The 18280-nt window shown below is 52.7% G+C and overlaps 1 protein-coding gene and 1 long non-coding RNA gene across 2 annotated transcripts in view; one reads left to right on the top strand and one right to left on the bottom strand.

Moving 5' to 3' along the window:
- The window catches only part of LOC116959217 (feather beta keratin-like), an 89901-nt gene that overhangs the window by 33102 nt on the left and 38519 nt on the right, over window positions 1–18280 (bottom strand). The window lies entirely within an intron of this gene.
- On the top strand, window positions 2541–4109 carry LOC122153583. The gene is made up of 2 exons (XR_006165463.1): window positions 2541–2573; window positions 2659–4109. It is a non-coding gene; the product is annotated as an uncharacterized LOC122153583 (long non-coding RNA).

Below are 18280 nucleotides of genomic sequence, written 5' to 3'. Positions count from 1 at the left end.
CAGAGGGACAATTCTCTTCTTGGGTGATCGTAGACACACAGGACGCAATGGGTAATTTCAGGCAGAAGTTCAAGACTGCACAATCCCATATGGGAGGAGAGACGCACGACTCCAGGGACGTGGCAAAGCTCAATGGAAAGGAAAGACCACTGTGAGGTGGAGGGAAGCCCCCTGTGGGCAGGGGTGATGATGGCCACAGGGACCTTGTTTACGCTCATCAGGCTCTACCACAGACTGGTTTTGTGATCAAAACTTGCCCGCATCCTTCCCTGAAGGAGACCCACACTCAAATTGACACGTTTGGCTCTGTAAGGTCATCCCAGAGGATGGAGGTGTGGCTTGCCTGATTAGGAGGAGAGGTGAACGGCAGGGAATGAAAACCTCATGGCCCTTTTTCCTGATTCAGAGAGGGGGTGGCCAATGCCATGCATTTCACGCTACAAAGACACATCGGATCTGTCTCAGAGCACCTGGGAGTCATCATGATGTGGAAGAGTTGGGAAAAACCCAGAGCTGCTGGCCAGCGTGACTCACCCTGCTGTGGACGTCAGTGGACACGGTCGCCCAGCCTCAGTTGTGCCAGGGATACCAGACCTCATAGTCCCAATTTGCGGCTTTCTGTAAGGAAAAGCACATTTTAGCACCATTCCTGAATCAACTGGTGCTTCTGTGCAACTCGTGCAGCTTCTGCCTTCTAAGGCATTGCCTGCCAGTGGCTGCTCAGGGACCCACGAGAGTGAGTGCAGCCCAGAATGATGTGGGATGGATGGTTCTTCTGGAATGGCTCTGGGACAACCTCCTGCTCTGAGCAGACCAAGCTTAATGTTAAGTTAATCAAGGGATATGGCGATGGAGATCCCATGGAGACATTACCTGAAAGAGACCTGCCTGATCCTCTGGTCTGCTCCCTGTTGTTACAAATGTGCCTTCATTCCCTGGACATGTGGTCATAAAAAACAGGCTGTGGCAGAGCTGTTTGAGCGTGAGGAAGATCCTCATGGCCCTCAATCCTACATGCAATGGGCTTTGCTCCAGCCCACAATGATCCTTTCTTGTCATTGAGCTTTTCCATATCCCTGAGGTGGTGAGTCTTCTCTTGTATAGGATTGGGTAGTCTTGATCTTCCACCTCAACTTCTCAAGTCTCTACTGTGTGTCTACTATGACGCTTGGGCAGATGTCTCTTAGGGTTCGCTTGAGTGCCAGCACTGAAAACACTTCAGAGATAACTCGAGGTGTCCATCTTCGTAGCTGATTTTCAGCATGATTGGTGGACAAGCTCACCATGAAGAGGGCAAAGTGACAAAGGCAATCCGTATGACACAACGTCACCTAAAATCTTCCTCCAGGCTTCCCCGAGACCTTGGAGTTGATTGCCCTTATGAATCTGGGATACAGAGATTCAGATGGATCATTTCAATATTAGGAAACTTCACACTCACCAGGCCCTGATCTGATAGGAGAACTCAACCTCCAGGACATCTGCTGGCGAAGCGGCACAGCGAACTACAAGCAACCCAGGGAACTACTGGAGTGTGTTGAGGACAACGTCCAAGTACATGTGACGCAGAGCCTGACCAGAGGAGAGGCACTGGTGGACGTGTTGTTTACTAGAGTGCAAGAGCAATCAGAGAGGTCAAGATTGGAGGTAGCCTGGGCTGCAGCAGTCACGCCCTGGTGGATTTCTCAGTTTTGAGGAGTGCAGGACAGGTAATAAGTAGAGTCAGGAACCTAAACCTCAGAAAGGCAAGCGGTTGCCCGTTTAGGACACTAGTGCATGGGATCCCTTGGGAAACTACCCTCAGAGGTATAGGAGCAAACCAGAGCTGGGAGATATGAAAGACATTTTTCTGAGGGAGCAAGAGCTCTCAATCCCGACATGCAAGTTGTCGGGCAGGGAAGGCAGGAGGCCACTTGGTAACATCAAGACCTCTCAGAAAAATAAAACACAAAACCAAAAGGAATAGGCAGCAGAGGCAGGGATAGACATTGTGGGGAGATTATAGGCAAATGGCCTTGAAGTGCAAGGAGGATATCGGGAAGTCCAAGGAATTTCTGGAGCTGAACTTGGCTAGGGGTATGAAAAGTAACAAGAAGAGTTTCTTCAGGTACATAGGAGAACAAAGGAAGAGGAAAGAACCTGTACCTCGTCAATGAGTGAAATGGTGAGACACTGAAACAGGATGTCCAGCGCAGTTGTGGATGCCCCTCCCTGGAAGTGATTAATGCCAAATTAGATGAAGCTTTGAGTAACCTGGTCCAGTGGAAGGTGTCCCTGCCCATGGTAGGAGAGTCAGAATTACATGTTCTGAAAGGTCCCTTCCAGCCCAAAGTGTTCCATAACGCGCTCTTTGATGCTAGTTGGAATCAAAGTCAGAGAAAAGAATTTCAGATGAAAGAGCTAAAGGTTTAATCACCAGCAAGGTCTTCCCAAGTGGCAGCTGCTATGTGTTTACATGCCTCATGAGCAAGGAATGTTTGTGGCCCCACAGGGCTCTGGGACACAGCATAAAAGCCTGCGCTGCTTCAGGCTCTGCATCCTCCTCTCTTGCTTCCCTTTCCTGAAGGAACGAGGTAAGTCTGGGTCTGCTTCGTGTCTCTCTCTGTAGGCAGAATTGCTGCCATGGTGGCGTCTCACGTTGGTATTTCTCTGCCGCAGCTTGAATGGTTGAAGGGCTGTCGCCTCTGTCCCTTTTGCTCGAAGTGGATGCGGAGAAATGGGAAGAGGGTGTTCTTTCAAGCAGAAGGGTATCAATGGGGCTCAGCTTTAGTGGTGTCTGCCTCACCAGAACTTATGCCTGCAGCAGATGCTCTCTAACCAAATGGCCAAGTGCTTCATCAATGCAACAACAGTTGTTCTGGAGACGGGGTATGATCAGGTGCTTTAAACCCACTGGGCTTGGTCCTATCACAAAGTGGGTCAATGTTCCTGCACTGTGCTACTCAGAGGAGTGCATTACGAGCTGTAAGAAGACTATGTGTGTTTAAGAGGTGATTTCTGAGACACCCATTCAACGCAGCCCATTTGTGCTGGGATACTTGCATCAATCTTCATCTGTGCTATTGTACTGGGAAATGCAGTAGGAGGTCCTGGTGCAATCAGCAGCCAGTTAGGCACATCTTTGCTCCCAGTGTTTCAAATCCAACTTAGGGGAATACGTCATGCACGTTGTGTGTGTTAGAGAGATCAGGTGCAGGCATTTCCTGCACCTGCAGCTGGAAATGGAGGTGGAGAGCAGCAAAGTGTATCTGCAGAGAGAGCTGTGGACATGAGAGCCAAGTTGATGTTTTGGTCTGTGTTTCCTTCCTGCTCTGTGTTGCAGCTTTGCTTCCTTCACAGAGAGATGTCTTGCTTCAGACCCTGTCCCCCACGGCCCTGCTGTGCCTCTGGCCCAACCCCACTTGCAAGCAGCTGCAGTGAGCCCTGTGTTGCCCGCTGCGCTGACTCGACGGTGTTCATCGAGCCCTCGCCGGTGGTGGTGACCCTGCCGGGCCCCATCCTCAACTCTTTCCCTCAGAGCACGGCCGTGGGATCGTCTCTGTCAGCTGCTGTTGGGAGCTCCCTCAGTGCCAGTGGAGTTCCCATCTCTTCTGGGGGCTCCCTTGGTCTGGGCGGGGTCCGGGATGTGTCTGCCTTTCCCCCGCTGCAGTCTGAACTGCTGAAGCTGGCGGCTCATCCCCTCGGGAGCAGTAGGATGGAAGACGGGACCCTGCAGCAGCAGGTCATGGACATGTCTTGCAGGCAGGCTGGGTGTCCTCATGCCACCTGGCAGGAGTGACCTGTGTCCACTTCTCCTCGCTGCACGGCTGGCGTGGCCATGTCTCCTCTAGCTCTTCTTTTCTCTGAGCCCTCCAGAAAGGGCTCGTTCTCTTCTGCTTTGCTGAACCCCCTGCTGAAGGGGAGAGGGTGCTGGAGTTAGGGACCGCTCTTGGTGGGCTGCCATTGCCACCAGGGTGAGCAGAATGGGAAAAGGAAAGCACTTTGTGTGCAGTTTGTCCTTAGGATACTGGCCATACTGTGTGCATTCCTCAACACTGCAGATGTGTTTCTTGGTCTCTATTCTGTGCCACTGCATTTCCTCCTTCTCATTAAAGACTTTGTGCAGCATAGCTGGAGGCTAATGTCGTGGTTTTTTTTTCTGCTCCTTCCCCGTTTTGCCAAGTCCTCTGCAAGTGAAAGGGAGAACCTTTCTGTGCTGTGACGTTGAGTCTGTCGCCAATCTTGGGGCACCCACAGTTGTGGGTGGAGCTCCCTGATCTTGTATGAGAGCACCGAAAATATTGAAGAAGGAAAAAGAGAGACAGCAAAGGGTTAGTGGAATGGAGAGATCAAGAAGTAATGGACAGGATTTGAAGTACAAGTAGTGCCTCACACAGGAGCCCTGTCTTACTGTGAGGCTGGTCAACATGGGAAACAGTTTCCCAGGGAGTACTGTAGAGTGTCCATCTTTCGATATGTCCAATATATGACCAGAGAAGTCCTGGAAGAGCCTCCTCTACTTGTGCCTGCTTTGAGCTGGGCTTCGTCTGCATGTTCTCCACCCCATGTGTTGTGTGATTGGGTGGGCCAATGCTGGAAGCCCTCAGGCAGGAGCAGCGGTCAAGCTGAATGGAGCAGACAGGAGCTGGGGGCCACTGCTCAAGAAAGCTGCAGAGGTTTGGTGGGCACAAGGCACAAAAGCGAGCACTGATTTCAGTCCCATGGCTGGGAGCACAGGAAAGGAAGGAAGATCAGAGTAAGGTCAACCTGATTAGAGCTGACAGAAAGGCTGTTATGTGTAACCATGTCGAGAAATGTCCTGGGAGAGCTGAAAGGCTGAGGTCCCACTGAGATTTGAACTCAGACCGCTGGATTCAGAGCCCAGAGTGCTTACCGTTACACATGGGACCTCCTTCACAAGCACTGTCTTTCCCCTGAGGCCACCCTCGTGGTGCCTTCTACTCCTGGCTGAGCCTGGCTGTCTCTCCATCTCCGTGGACATCACCAAGTGCAGTCTTCCTCCAGGACCACTGGCCGCTCTCTACTCACCGGGCCTTTCAAGGGAGTGGCAGAGCTCTTTGTACGAGCCTCGCATGCCCTCTCTTACAAGAGCCAGGTTGGTAACCGCTGAGAATCTTGCTTTTGCCTACTTGGACCAGGTTAGGTAGTTTCCAGTAGAACCTCTTCCATGGTGCACCTGAAATGATACATTCATGGCCCAGCAGCTGAAGGTTCAGTCCTTGCACTTGTGGTCTCTGCTGCTGCCTCCCTTTGCCCCCAGGTTGGACAGTGTGTCCATCTGCCTGTGTAAGTTATTGCCTCTCCTGTTTCTCACCTTGTAGCTCATACTAAGCAGCCATTACCCAGATATCCTTACTCCCGGTTCCAGTCCTACCCGAGCTCCTGACCTTGCTGAACAAGGCGACCAAGAGAGGGGGCAGGGGATGAGCTTCAGTAGAGGGAAGATCTGGCAGGAGTATCCAAAGTAGCTTGTTATGTGTTGCACAAGCTGGACTTCCTTCCTCTGCTGGGGCAGTCTTGGCTGACTCCAAACTCTGGTCCTCTCTTCCAGGACTCGCTGTCCCCTTGTGCCCCAAAGTGGCCTCTCCCTCCCTGGAACCCCCATTTTCTCTCCCGAGACTGCTCCAGACTCGGCAAGGTTTCAATGTCCAGCCTGAGAGAAATTTCCCTCATGTCCTGGCACCAGCACACTGCCTGCCCAAAAAGGGTCCATGCACACAGCCAGGAAAAGCTGCAGTGGTGCGTTCCTCCTTCTGCCAAGGTTTGAGCCTGTGTGTTGAGAGCAGGGCCCTTCCTCCCAGCAGTCACACAGGAGGAAACCCATGTGGGGACACTCTATTGGATCTCAGACTTAGCCAGGACACTGAGGACATGACCTCCTGGTACCTTTACACTTTCTAAAGCATTGGGCTGGCATCTGGTACTTCTGAACCCACACGACAGAGCGTGCCGTCATACCCAAGCCTAAGATATCAAATGCCAGGTCACATTCAGAGGAGGCAGGAGAAACACCTAATCACTGGAGAAGGGTTGAATCTCTACAGAGGCACAACTCTGAAAGCTTGTCCCAGAGAATCAGCATTGCTGAGGGCTTTCCTCACATATCCCTGGGATCTGCAGGGCCCAGGTGGGTGGGAGCAGCGAGAGCAGGGCCCAGTCTCTGAAGGCCTTGTAAAAAGGTGGAGGAAACCCCCCTCCAGGGGCTGCGGCACAGGGAAAGGGACAGCATTTTTCCCATCCATGTGCGGTACTGCCATCGGAGGGGACATGTCTCTTCTGGGGTCAGACAGTGGATCTCCAAGCAACAGAGGATGTTCCTGGGCTTCTTCCCAGGATCACTGGTCTCACCCAGCACTCGGGGATCCCAGAGGGGCTCTGTATGAACAGCTGTATGGGCCTGTGCAGGCAGCTTCCTTGCTCAGGGTATTTTGTCCTTGGTTTCCTTCCTGGCAGCGTTGCCTGCTGGGACTAACGTGCTCCCAAGCTCATTTGCTTCCCCAAGGCCATGGTAAATGCTGCCACCTCTGTAGCCTCTGATGGTACTCCTCCCTATGGGACCCTGCGGGGAGGACAATCTGTGCCAACCTTAGAGGCTTCAGTGGGCAGGCAGAGATCTCCCAGAGCTCCCCAGCCCTTGGGAGATGCAGCTCAGGCCAGGCTGGATCACATAGGAGGACAGGCCACCCCCAGCTCCTGCACTCCCGAGGTCTTTCTGGCAGAGGGCAGGCCTTGGCAAGCCAGAGAGCCACCTTCACACAGCGGAAGACCCCTCACCTTCTGCTCTCCAGCCTAAACAAACCCAGCTCCTTCAGCATCTCCCTCAATCACAACGTGCACCAGCATGGAGTTTCTCTGTCCTGTCAGCAGTGTTGGAGAGAAATGCCCCAGTGTCGGGGGAGACGAAATGGAAATGCATGCTAGGCCTTGGAGCACACCCCTCAGCCTGAACACAAGGCCCCAGAGCCTGCAATGACCCTCTTGGCTTCATACTGGTGGGCTTTACTGCCTCCTGCCCCTCTTCCCACTGATGATGGGTGTGTTTGCAGGTGAGGAACTGCCAATTCACGGAAACTCTGGCTTGAAACCCTGCTGGTCAATGCCACGTCCTGGATTGGCAATTACCATCTGTGCCACCGCGTCCGAAAGAGAGAAGGATGCATCTCAGGTGCTCTTCAGCTTTGGGATCAGAGGCAGGGTAGCTCCCTGATGATAATGAGAAGGAAAAGGTGCCTTCTTTTCCAGAAAAGGGGAAGAAGGACTATGTAGGGAACTATGTAAAAGTGATGATAAAGTGGAGCAAGTTCAGTGGAGGTTCCCTAGGCTAGACAGGCGCCAGGGACTCTGGCCTTGTGAGGGAGGCCTGAGGACACAGGGCTTGCTTAGCAGGGAGAAGAAAATGCTTAGGAGGGATTTGATAGGAGCCTCCGAGTGCCTACAAGGAGGCTACTGTGGTGGCTGGACGATGAGAGCTGTGGTCAGAAATTGACCAGGCAGTTTGTAACTGGCTACAGGAACAAAAATCATTACCCTGAGGGTGCCTATGGATGGGAACAGAGAACCAGAGAAGCTGCAAAATGACTGTCCTCAGGGTATTTTATGACCCAGAGGGAGAAGCAATGCTCTGCTGGTGTGAGCCTATTGAAGAAGAAGTATGCAGTCTCAGACTCCCTGGCCTGCCTTCCAAGCAGAAGGATTGTTGGAGCGCAAAGTGGGAGCAGGAAGAGAGGATTTTGTGGGTGCTGCCTCGTGGACGCTTCCTGGGGCATCAAGGGGGCTTCCTTCTTCCCTGCACATAGCTGGGAAGGCTGGTGAAAGAGGGCTCTGCCACACCAGCCCCTGGGGCAATGCTGTGCTGGTCTCAAGGAGTTGCTATGTGGGAGAGGGGCTGGAGAGTCAAGGAGAAAGGACAGGAGATGTGCCAAGTGCAAGTGCAGAACAATGACTGAGCTCCAGTTGCTGTGGGCAAGAGGCTCCCTTACTGCCCATGGTGCAGAGGAAGGAGGGCACAGCTCTCTCTGGGGCTTGTTGTTTCATGGCAGGCTCTAGACTGCAAGGTACCTTGGGATATCACTGGCCCAATGCCTGCTCAAAGCAGGGCTGGCCCCAAAGCCAGGGTGGGCAGAGCAGTGCCTGAGCCCCACTGAAACCTGAGTGTGATACCCAGGCACAGAGACTTCCAAAGGCCTCTGGGCACCTGCTCCAGTGCTTCAACACTCCCTGAGAATCTATGAATGGTGAAAGCAGTCTCTGTCATCTCCTTTTGCCAAGGGAGGCCTTTGTGTTCCGGATTAGGTTATGTCTAGAGGCCTCTCTGTGATGAAAGGCCCTGGGGGAGCCAAGGGTAGCGTCTTGACTGCCCCATGGGAGCTGAGTTTGCTGAGTAAAGGTGGATTTTTCGCGCAGGGAGGCAAGGCACTTGTGGAGACCAGCTGAAGAAAAATTTGTCTACGCTGTCCAGGACTGGAACCCAGGTCAACTGCTTGGAAGGCGGCTATGCTCTGCCACCTACCACCAAACACTCCAGGTGCACTGCTGCCTCCTGCTCCTCCACTTCCCAGACTGCCCAGCCGCCTGCACACACAGATGACCTCAAGCTGGTTGTTGCTGGGAGTTTTTTGAGTGTGTCAGGTGTTGGCTAGGAAACCTCAATCTGTACTAGCCACTGGCTAGGGGAGATCAGCATCAATGACTGGCCAGGTTTAGAGAATGACACTGGAGTAACCACGACTGAGATCTGGGCATGGACGCTGCACAGAGCTATGATAAGGGCAGGGATACCAGGGACCTATTGGTGTGCATGTGGGAGGGAAGGGATCTGTGTCCAGCCCTGATCTCCAACCCTAAGCAGCTGGGGGCAAAGAAAAGGATCAGACCGTCTCTCTTGTCCATGCCTGTGTGAGTGGTGCTGGTGCTTCTGTGGGTGCTGGTAATGGTGCTGCTCCCCATCTGCGGACAAACACGTGCCAGTTCTGCATGTACTATGCAAGTATATGTGTGGTCATATCTATGTACCTCTGTTGGTAGAAGCACAGATGCTCACCCACCCCGTTGCTCACTCCTTTCTCTACGTTCCACCCCAACACCTACCCTTATACTGCCACCAACGAGCCCATTGGGAATACCTTCTCAGCCCTGCTCCTGGCTGGCCCTACGAGTGGGCACGGCAGCAGACTAGGATGGAGAAAGTGCCCGGGTGTTCAAGTTGATCACACTGGTGTCTCCAAAACTAGCTTCAACTGTGTCCTCCTCCCCACTTGCAGATTCCCAGAGGTCCCTGCTGGCAGCTGGGAAGTTGAGATTGAGCAGCCTGATGGGAAGGGAGAAACACAACTGCGTGCCCAGGACACCCACTTCCTCGTGTGGGGAGCTCTGCCTGCTGCTCCACACGCAGCTGTCTGTCTTGCCGAGGGACGCTTTGGGAGCACTGTCTGCTAAGAAGGCAATGGAAGAATAAGGTGAGTGGCAGAGAGAAGGGAGTGGGAGCTCAGGAGGGCCATGGCCATGGGTGCGCAGAGAGCAGGAGCAGTGCATGTTAAAGCTTGCTGGGAAAGATGCAAGGGAGAGGTAGCTACTCTGCTGCTGGAACGCCAAGAAAGAAAAAAAAAATTAAAAATGCCATTAGCAGTGGATGGTTTCGATCCATCGACCTCTGGGTTATGGGCCCAGCACGCTTCCGCTGCACCACTCTGCTCCCCCCAGGATGCCAGCTGGGACTTCTCACAGCCAGGCCTGATGCTCCCTGGCACTGCCAGCACTCACGCCTCATTCCTTTCCTGTATCCTGTGCCCTCACCCAGGCTGGATACATGTCTGCCTGGCTACCTCACTGGAAGTGGGACTGGGGTGGGAAGCTCAAAGGCCTTGCCTTGCCCTTCTCCCCACCTCTCCTGTCCATCACCCTGGATGGGGACTTTCTCTTTGGCCCCCTGAGCTGGCTCTGGAGGAGCTGAAGGAAATCCTTGGACGAGGGGTGCACATAGTGATGCCTCAGCCTGATTCATGGAGGACCCCAGTAGGGATGACAGCACGGTTTTATGTATGTTACAATACAGTTCTGCTAACCAGTCACCTTACTCATGCTATCGAGTGAGCTAATGAGTTCATATTGGAAATGTATGCAACTTGTGATTTTCCCATCAATACATTCTTGTCACATGTACTTGGAGTGGTTTTATACTAGATTTTGGTTAGCCGCACTTGTGGCCGTGGTTACATGCCTGGTGCTTTTTGATGACAAATCTACCATTGTTTTGTCATCTGCATGGGGTGTTCTCAGCCACTGATAGCTGATTTAAGAGAGGTCTTCAGGTCACCCTTCGGTAAAAGCTCTTAGTCCTAGGCAGTGTTTGTTCCTTTAAGCAAGTTGTACTTGTATAGCAGTTAGCACCTTGCCTTTCAGAGCAGCCGTGTGGGCCTTCCCCTGCCCGTGCTGTGCTGTGCTGTGGTGTGCCAACAGCTCCTGGCTTGGCCTCCCTCCTGGCACAGCCCTGCCCTCGCTGCTCCCCCACAGCCCAGGGCATCCCCTGCCACCATGCAGGGTGCCAAAGAGTCTGAGAAACCCCTCCTCTATGCGCCCGGTGCCATTCCTGTCCGGCCCAACACGGCTGGGGGTGGAGGTGGCTCCCCGTCAGGCCAGGGCAGGGCCAGACCAGCCAGACTGAGTGCTCACTAAACTTAGATCCTGTGAGATATTCCAGGAAGTCTCTGGACTGGCTGAGCTTGTAGATCCTGCTTCCCAGGGCAAGGAACAAGGTGGCAGTCCTGAGGCCTGCATTCTCGGGTTGTGTTTGCTCGTTCCCTGTCCCATCCACAGGTCAGAGCATGCAACAACAAGAGAGGAGAAAAGAGCAAAAGGGGGATGGAGACGGCTGGGATGTGGGTTCAGACATGCGTATGGGCGTGTGGCTGCAGCCTGCCTGCTACAGAGTATTTGGCTGCAGATCAAGAGGTCTGTTGCTCCAGGTCTCCCTTCCATTGCTCCTTTTCTTTTTCATCCATGCTGCCAACCCCTCTGAGCTTCTCCTTGCTTGTACTGCCACTGCCAACCTCAGTGGAACTGCTGCAGGGAACAGACCATGCACCAGTAATGGGCTTGTTTCTCCTCTTTCTCTGGGATTTCTCTGCCTGTGCCCCTCAGGGTTTCCCCTAAGATGCTCTACCCCCCACGCAGGCTACCAGCAGCCCCTCTTTCTCTCAGGGGTTGTGAGAGAGTAAACCCATCAGGTGCTGTGATGGCAGGGGATGGAGTCTTGATGCCAGGGTCTCCACAATGTCCTCTTCTGCACTTCTGCGTCTTTCCTAGAAAAGGAGGACACAGGGAAACCTATTCCTCATCATCTCATCCTTAAGCTAAATCTGGGAAAGCCCCTGGAAAAGGCTGTCTATATGTGCAGGGGCTAAGGAGGAGTCAGGCTGAGTATGCTCAGGACCTGAGGCAAGATCTCAGATCTGTGATGTGTCTTCTGTTCATTGTCAGCAATGAGGTCCATATACGTAAACAAGGACCTCTTCTGTAGCTCATAGTTGGCTCTGGACATTTCCCTCTACCCCACTTGCCTGCTGCTCCACACCAGTCTGCCTCCATGAGACCTAAAGTGGAGGGGAAGACGTTGTGAGTGCTGGCAAGATCTCAGATCCATGAGAGTCCCTTCTTTATTAGCAATAAGGGCCATGTTGCACAAGCTCACTTTGGAGAGGAGCATCTCTAGTTTCAGGTGTAGGGAAGACAGATGGTTGGGATATGCTACTTCAGATGTGTGGTTAGGCTCTGAAGTTCTACACAACAAAGAACAAAACTAGACTTCTTTTGGTCTCTTCCATCAACTTCCCTACCTTGTAAATGGGGAGAAGTATCTCCCACCCATGCTGGCATTTCTGGAGGGAGGCAAGAACAAGGGTGGGAGGCAAGGGGGTTTTGCTGTGTCTCTGGGTGCACTGTGCAGCTGCAGGAGCTGTGTCTATGGAGCCAAGACACTCGGCTGCAGCGTGGTCCTTGGAGGCAGCCCAAAAATGGGACTGCACCCCTAGTTGTCAGGATTCCAACCTGTGCAGGGAAAACCCCAATGGATAGAACGAAACACACAATATGACTCACTGGGAGAGAGGTGTCTCCTAGGGTTTAACCTAGGCTGTGCACTGAAATCACTTGAGTGCTGATTTTCAATGTGGGCATTCAGCAGGGAAATGAGCATGCACAATCATGATCTCCCTCTTTGTAACTCCCTGTACGCAAAGAACTGCTGATGACAGAGTGGGAGTCTGTAACTATTGTGCTAACAGTAACCTGTGTACGACCCTGCTTTTGACAGTCAAGACAGCAAAGAGCATGGCTTTTTAAATTTAATCATCTCTTGAATCAGAGACTTGAGAAGCTTCACAGACTGGCCAGCACACACAGTTCCTTGGGACACTTTTCGCGCTCACACTCTTGACTGTGACCTCCTGCCACTCTTGCTCTGCATGCAGACAGGAATATCCACAGGTACCATCTCTATACCTGCTACTACTCAGTGCAGTTTGCCAAATAGTGCTGCTGTGGAGCCAAAAGGGAATCAGAGCTATTTTGTACTACTAATGAAACTGATTGTTTTTTCAGGTCTTTTGTTGTTTTGCTCAATGCTCTGGAAGATAACAATGCTTGGTCAAGCTGGCAAAAGATCTGGACAACCTATTTCACCAAAAAAGCTCTCTCCTGTCTACCTGCAAGTCATCCACACCTCTCATTTATTTTCACCTTGCCCCTCCTCAGTTTCCTCAGCCAGGCCAGGCTCTACCTTTCCCTTTCTATAGATCCCTCCCACTCTCACAACACATCCCCCTACACACCAAGAAGCTGCATGCTAGTCATCCACTTTGCTTTTCTTTGCTGGCAGATACTCCAGCTGGAGAGTGAACCCATCCACCCCATGTCAGGATATCCCAGATGCCCAGCTGAGGAAAAGGCGCTGGGATCTACAGCCACAGTCCCTGTGGTTAAACCTCCAAAGGCCTCTGGAAGGCTGCTACATCTCTTGCTCCATGCAGGTGTGAACCGGGGCTTCTAGTGAGGCGGGTGTCACTGCACAGGGGATGTGCTCAGTAGGGCAGAGAGGACTGGGGCAGGTAGTTGTGGCTGAGTGGGGAAGGCGATGGAGTAGAAATCCATTGGTGTTTCCCCGCGCAGTTTCGAATCCTGCCAACTATGGGGTGCAGTCCCATTTTTGGGCTGCCTGCAAGGACCACGCTGCAGCCGAGTGTCTGGGCACCAGGGACACAGCAAAACCTCCTTGCCTACTGCGCTTGTCCTAACCCCCACCCAAGCCCAAAACTCCCTGATGAATGGGAAATCCTGCTCCCCCCTTTCCAAGATAGCGGAAAAGAACAGACCAGTGCTCAGTATTGGCCATGAGAGAGCTCCACTGTTGTTGGTTCTTCCTCAAAACCACGTGCCTGATCTTATCCAACATCCCAAGCAGAACAACCCCACCAGCTCTCTTCCCTATGCCTCAAACTTTAGCAGCTCATGTCCAAAGAGAGCCTGCACAACATGGCCCTCACTGCTAAAGAAGAAGGGATGTCACCTCATGCACCTGACATCTTGCCAGCACTCACAAATTGCCCATTACTTTATGTCTCACAAACCCAGAGAGCTGTGGAGCAGCAGGCAAGTGGGGGGAAGAGGAGGGGCCAGAGCTGACTATGAGCTTCAGAAGAGGTCCTTCTTTGCATAAGTGGACCTCATTGCTAGCAATGAATTGAAGACACATCATAAATCTGGCGTCTGGGGGATATTCTGCCTGACCCAAATCCGGGCCTCACACACATGCACACCCTTTCCCAGGGGTCTTTCCCAAATTTAGCTTAAGGATGAGATGATGAGGGGTCTCCTCCTCTTCTGGGAAAGACGTGGAAGTGCAAAAGAGGACGCGGTGGTGGCTGTGGCATCAGGAGACTGTCCCCTGCCATCACAGTCCTTGATGGGCGGGATAGAAAAGAGCCGGAGGCTTCCCAGAGGGCTTCTTTCAGTTGCATACCCAGCTGCTCCCAACAGAGCAGCAAGCAGAGTAGGAGCTGCTGGTAGCCTGCCTGTGTGGTGCAGCATCTTGAGGAAAATGGAAACCCTGAGTGGCACACGCAGCGAGATTCCGGAGAAAGAGGAGAGACAAGCTTGTTGCTGGTGCATGGTCTGTTCCCCACAGCAATGCCATTGAAATTGGGTGAAGCACTGTAAGGGAAAAAGAACTATAGAGAGATGTGAGGATGAATGAAGAAGGAAAGGAGCAATTGAGAAGGCAGCTGGAACAGAGCCATGGACGTCTTGCTCCGCAGTGAATGCTTTCCCCTGAGAAATATCCCCCTGCAGCAGGCAGCCTGGGGCCACACTCTCCACGCCTACATCGGCACTCACATCCCAGCCCTCTCCATCCCGCTTTGCTTTTGCCTTCTCTTCCTGGTTTCTGCATGCTCTGATCTGTGGATGGGACAGGGAACCAGCAAACACAAGCCCAAATATGCAGGCCTCGTCCCTTGGCCTCAACGGGAGGCTCTACCAGCTGAGCCTGCCCAGATCCTTCCTGGGAGGACACGCAGCATTTAAGACTGTCCACCACCCAGTCCGATGGGCCAGCCCTGCCCTGGGATGACTGGGAGCCACCTCCACTGCCAACAGTGTTGGGTAGGACAGGAATGGCACCAGGCATGGAGAGGAGGGGTTTCTCTGTCTCTTTGGCACCCTGCATGGGGGTGGGGGCCACCCTCGGCTGTTGGGGATCAGCAAGGGCAGGGCTGTGCCAGGAGGCAGGCCAAGCCAGGAGCTGTTCAGGGAGGACAGCACAGCACAGCACGGGCAGGGGAAGGCCCTTGCAGCTGGTGTGTAAGGAAAGGACCTAAATGCTGTACAGCTTCCTCAGAAGAACAAACCCTGCCGAGGAATAAGAGCTTTTACCTCAGGGTCAATGTGACCTGACGACCCACGCTAAACTGGGTCTCAGTGGCTGAGAACAACCCCGTGCAGACGATAAAACAATAGGAGAATTGTCTTTCAAAAAGCACCCCAGGCATGTAACGACAGTCCTAACAGCAATGGACCTGACTGTAGTATAAACCCCCTTCACCTGCATGGGACATTGGTTTAGAATACCCCGCTGACCATAGGTCCAGACCAGCTACACCGGAGTAGCACATACCAATTTCCTGAGCAATACTGCCTGATTAGCCCACCCTTAACATGAGAAAGTTAATTGGTCAACACAACTGTATTGTTAACATACATACACTGCTTTCCTCTATATCGGGGTCCTCTGCACATTAGGCTGCGGCACCACTATGGGCACAGCTAAAAGAGGGGAATTGATTCCCTTGGTAGTTCTATGCTAAGCGTTCTTGTTTCCCTCCTTGATTCTCCAAGAACTGACTTTTACACCAGGTAAAGTCCCGCAGCCCCCTGGGAGCTGGATTTCTGGGCAGGGTTACAGCCGTCATGAGCTCGCTGGAGAACAGCTCCCCTCCACCCAAGGCTGCTCCCTCGCCCCGGGGTTTCCTTCAGCTCCTCCAGAGCCAGCTCAGGGGGCCAAAGAGAAAGTCCCCATCCAGGGTGATGCAGGAACACAGCACGGGGATCTGCAGTGCAGCTCCCTGCTGCCCTAGTACCTGATGGGCCAGAAACCAGACAATCACTTGGGTGTTGACTGCGAGGTTGCTCTGCAGGTGATGGGCCATCCACGGGAATACTGCTTGTGCCAGCTGCTTGTCTTCATTCCACAGTGGATACCACTGCGTGCTATGTCTTGTTATATTTGAACACCTCTTGGTCCAAAGGAAGTAGACAGCCCATCAGAGGGAGATCTGAGAATGTGAGGGCATGACAATGTCAAAAATGGCCGCCAGGCATTCACAATGCAATATGAGAACCCATGGGGAATGACGCGGTCAGAAGTTGCATCTTCCTCGTGGGAGCTTCCTTGCCTGATGTGCTTCTGGGTACACGGCTAGGATTCCTTGTTCCTGACAGTCAATCACAGGTCTGCCTGAGAGCAGGTGGGTCTGGTGGGGCCAAGAACTGGCTGTCAGCCAGTCACAGAGCATTGTGATCACATCTTGGTTGTGGTGTTTAATAGGAAAATGACAACTGAAAGAAAATTACACCCTCTGTGTATGCATGCGAAGGCACATCTTGGTCAGATGTACTTCATCGTTCATCAGGGCTCCACGGGGATTCACCAAAGCAATCGTCCACCCCAAAAAACTTGCATCAGCACAAGGCAGGTTTTAGCCCAGGAACAGCTTATGGGTAGAGTCCTGCAAAACAAACTGCTTATGCTCATGCAGCATGAAACGTGACAGATGCTCATATCTGACCAAGTCCTGTAGACCAAGAAACTTGTGCTAGAAATGATCCACCTGGCCTATTTGCACATTATACAAAAGGAATAATAATTGTTGCCCCAGCATTGGCTGCATTTTACTTGCTGATTTCTGAGCTGATACGAGACAACTGTACCAGATATGGACGTATCCAGTGCTTAAGAAGAAACCAGGCAGGGTGCCGTGCCTTTTTAATTCAAACAAAGGCACAGCATGCAGCCACATTAGCCCAGGAGAGAGGGAACATGCCTCCCTCTGGGCTGGGTGGAGACCTGTGCCATGCCATACGGTATTCCCAATGGGCACTGTATTGGCTACGTATGGCAAGGCTTTGGTAGTGGAGGGGTTAGGGGGTGTTGCAGGGTGGGCTCTGTCAGACAAGGTAAGGAGCTGCCCCGTGTGGTACACAGCCAGTTCCAGCTCCACAGCGGACCCACCCCATGACACAGCTGAGCCATGCACAAAGGTTGTAGCCCCTCTGTGAAAATGTATTCCACAAAGGGCAGAAACACCAGGCAGAGAGAGGGGGAAGGAGAAAAATAGCGGAAAAGAGCAGAGGGATGATGCATCTCTCACTTGGCTGGTAAAGGAGTCTGGAGTGAAGGAGTAAAGTTGAGCCTGGGACAGGGGAGAGGAAAGGTGCTCGTTATATGTTAGCCTTTTTGTTTTCTCACTACATGAGTCTGTTTTAAGTAGCACAAAGTTATTTTTTCCCATGTCAAGGCTGGTTTGCCCACAAGAGTTCTGCTTAGCCATGTCCTTGTGTTTGTCTTGACCCATGAGCTTTCTGATCCAGTTTTCAGTGCCCTGCACCCCACTGAAGGAGGGGAAAGGAGTGAGCAGCTGGTTGAGTTCTTGGTTGTGCACCCACACGTTGGCATGTGCAGAGCGGTACTTTGGTGGTGGTTCCGTTGGCAGGTCCCAGGATGGAGTGCCTGTCAGCAGCCCTTGGTGGGAGCTGGGAAGGGTAGCCCCGCAGTCACCTCCCGGTAGCAGTGCCAGACTGATGCCGGATGAGGTGGTGGGGTATGGCAGCAGCAAGGGATGGAGCGTTGGGAGCAGCAGCAGCAGCTGCAGGGCCGGGACGGGATGGCTGGTTGCTCTAAGGCTCCTGAGCACTGGCCCCCAGCTACCGTCTGCTCCATTCAACTTGACGGCTGCTCCTGACTGAGGGCATCCAGCAGTGACCCCCTCAATCACACAACACCTGGGGTGGAGAACATGCAGACCAAGCCCAGCTCAAAGCAGGCACAAGTAGAAGAGACTCTTCTTGGCCTTTGCTGGTCATATGCTGGACATCTGCAAAGATGGAGACTCTACAATAATCCCTGGGCAACTGTTTCCCATGTTTGACCAGCCTCACGATAAGAGAGGGCTCCTATGTGTGGCACTACTTGAATTTCCACTCCTGTCCATTGCTTCTTGATTTTTCTATTCTACTGACACTTTGCTGTCTCTCTTTTGCCTGCTTCTTTCTTTTTGGTGCTCTGGTACAAGATCAGGGATCTCCACCCACAACTCTGGTGGTGCCCCAAGATTGGCGACAGACTCACGGTCACGGTAGAGAGCACGTTCTCCCTTTCCATTGCATAGGTGACAGAGGTGACAGCCCTTCAACCGTTCAATTGCAGGGCCAAGCTGAGGCAGAGTAATATCAACCTGAGTCACCACCATGGCAGCAATTTAGCCCGCAGAGAGAGAGACATGGAGCAGACCCAGACTTACCTCGTTCCTCGAGGAAAGTGAAGCAAGAGAGGACGATGCAGGTTTTGGAGCAGCACAGGCTTTTATGCTGTGCCCAGAGCCCTGTGGGGCCACAAACGTTTCTTTGTTCTCAAAGCATCTTCATGTCTAGTAGTTGCCGCTTGTTGAGGCCTCACTGGTGTTTAAGCCCTTGTCTCTCTCACCTGAAATATTTTGCTTTAAATGAATATCATCTA

The sequence above is a fragment of the Tyto alba genome, unplaced genomic scaffold (genome assembly GCF_018691265.1).
Source record: "Tyto alba isolate M040663 unplaced genomic scaffold, T.alba_DEE_v4.0 Super-Scaffold_20000015, whole genome shotgun sequence".
In the NCBI taxonomy this organism is placed as follows: Eukaryota; Metazoa; Chordata; class Aves; order Strigiformes; family Tytonidae; genus Tyto; species Tyto alba.
This window is presented reverse-complemented; position numbering and strand designations above follow the sequence as displayed.